The 2,136-nt window shown below is 34.5% G+C and overlaps 1 protein-coding gene across 1 annotated transcript in view; it reads left to right on the top strand.

Moving 5' to 3' along the window:
- Positions 1 to 2,136, top strand: part of LOC105820185 (polypeptide N-acetylgalactosaminyltransferase-like 6) — a 586,398-nt gene that overhangs the window by 131,556 nt on the left and 452,706 nt on the right. The window lies entirely within an intron of this gene.

Here is a 2,136-nt window from a genome sequence, read left to right as displayed (position 1 = left end):
TGTGCCCGGCACCAAACAGTGTTCATAGTATCCATTAGGTACGTTTTTACCTATTCATCACTGATTTTCACTGAGCTTTACTTCCCTCTGTGCACATCTGTGCTTGTTTGTTCTAATTTAATAGAGAATACATGTGGTGTTTGTTTTCCATTCTCGAAATACTTCACTTGGGAGAATGGCCTCCAGTTCCACCTAGATTGTTGCAAAAGGTATTAATTCAACTTTTTTATGACTAAGTAGTACTCCAAGGTATACATATACCACATTTATTAATACACTCATGAATTGATGGGCACTTGGGTTGATTCCACATCTTTGCAATTGTGAATTGTACTGCAATATACGTTTGCAGGTGTCTTTTGGATGAAAAGTCTTTTCCTTTGGGTAAATACCCAATAGTGGGATTACTGGATCGGAAGGTAGGTCTACATTTAAAAGACTTTATGGAGAGTCTTTGAGGACTCTCCATACTGATTTCGATAGAGGTTGTACTAATTTGTAGTCCCACCAACAGTGTATAAGCGTTCCTTTCTCACTGCATCTATGCCAGCATCTATTGTTTTTGGACTTTTAATAAAAGTCATTCTGACTGGGGTAAGGTGATATCTCATTGGGGTTTTAATTTCCATTTCCCTCATGATTAGTGATATTGAGGATTTTTTCATATGTCTATTGACCATTTGTCTTTCTTCTTTTGAGAAGCTTTCTGTTCGTGTCTTTTGCCCACTTTTTAATACGGTCATTTGTTTTTTGCTTGTTGATTTGCTTGAGTTTTTTCTAAATTCTGGTTATTAGGCTTTTATTGGATGTGTAGCTTATGAATGATTTTTCCCATTCTGTAGGTTGTCTACTTGCTCTGTTGATTTTTTTCTAGGCTTTGCAGAAGCTTTTAATTTAATCAAATACTACTTATTTAATTTTGTTGTTGCCATTATTGCCATTGGAGTCTTAGTTGAAAATTCTTTGCCTCAGCTGACATCTAGAAGAGTTTTTCCTACATTTTCCTCTAAAATTTTTATGGTTTCAAATCTTAGACTTAAGTCTTTTATCCATCTTGGATTAAATTTTGTGAGTGGTGAGAGGTAGGGGTCCTATTTCATTCTTCTGCATGTGGCTATCCAATTTTCCCAGCACCATTTATTAAATAGGGACTCTTTACCCAGTGTATATTGTTGTCTGCTTTGTCAAAGATCACTTGGTTGTAGGTAGATGGTTTTATATCTGGGTTCTCTGTTCTGTTCCTTTGGTCTATGTCTTTGTTTTTATATCAATACTATGCTATTTTGGTTACTACAACCTTGTAGTATAGTTTGAAGTCTGGTAATGTGATGCATCCAGATTTGTTCTTTTTGTTTAAAATTCCTTTGGCTATTTGGGCTCTTTTCTGGTTCCAAATGAAGCATACGATTATTTTTTTTAGATCTGTGAAGTATGAATTTGGTAATTTGATAGAGATTGCATTGAATTTATAAATCACTTTACGTAGTATGGACATTTTAATAATGTTGATTCTACATATCCATGAGCATGATATGTTTTTCCATTTGTTTGTCTTCTCCACAATTTCTTTCCCCAGAGTTTCGCAGTTGTCCTTGGAAAGATATTTCACCTCCTTGGTTAAATATATTCCTAGGTATTTTATTTTCTTTGTAGCTATTGTGAATAGTATCAAGTCTTTAAATTGACTCTCAGCTTGATTGTTATTAGTATATAGAAATGCTACTAATTTGTGTACATTGATTTTGTATCTTAAAATTTTGCTGAATTTATTCTTCGATTCCATGAGATTCTTAGTGGAATCATTAGAATTTTCTAGATTGTGAGTTAAGAGTTATGTTTTAACCTCCTCTTTCCTGATTTGGATACCCTTAATAATCTTCTGTTGCTGGATTGCTCTGGCTAAGACTTCCAGCAATATATTGAATAGAAGTAGTGACAGTGGTCATCCTTGTCCTGTTCCAGTTCTTGGGGGGGATATTTTCAACTTTCCCCCGTCCTGTATGATGCTTCCTGTGAGTTTTTAATATATGGCTTTTATAATTCTGAGATACGTTTCTTATATGCCTAGTTTATTAAGGGTTTTTACCATGAAAGTGTGCATGGATTTTATGGAATGCTTTTTCTGCACCTTGAGAT

The sequence above is a fragment of the Propithecus coquereli genome, unplaced genomic scaffold (genome assembly GCF_000956105.1).
Source record: "Propithecus coquereli isolate 6110/MARCELLA unplaced genomic scaffold, Pcoq_1.0 Scaffold512, whole genome shotgun sequence".
Taxonomy (NCBI): Eukaryota; Metazoa; Chordata; class Mammalia; order Primates; family Indriidae; genus Propithecus; species Propithecus coquereli.
This window is presented reverse-complemented; position numbering and strand designations above follow the sequence as displayed.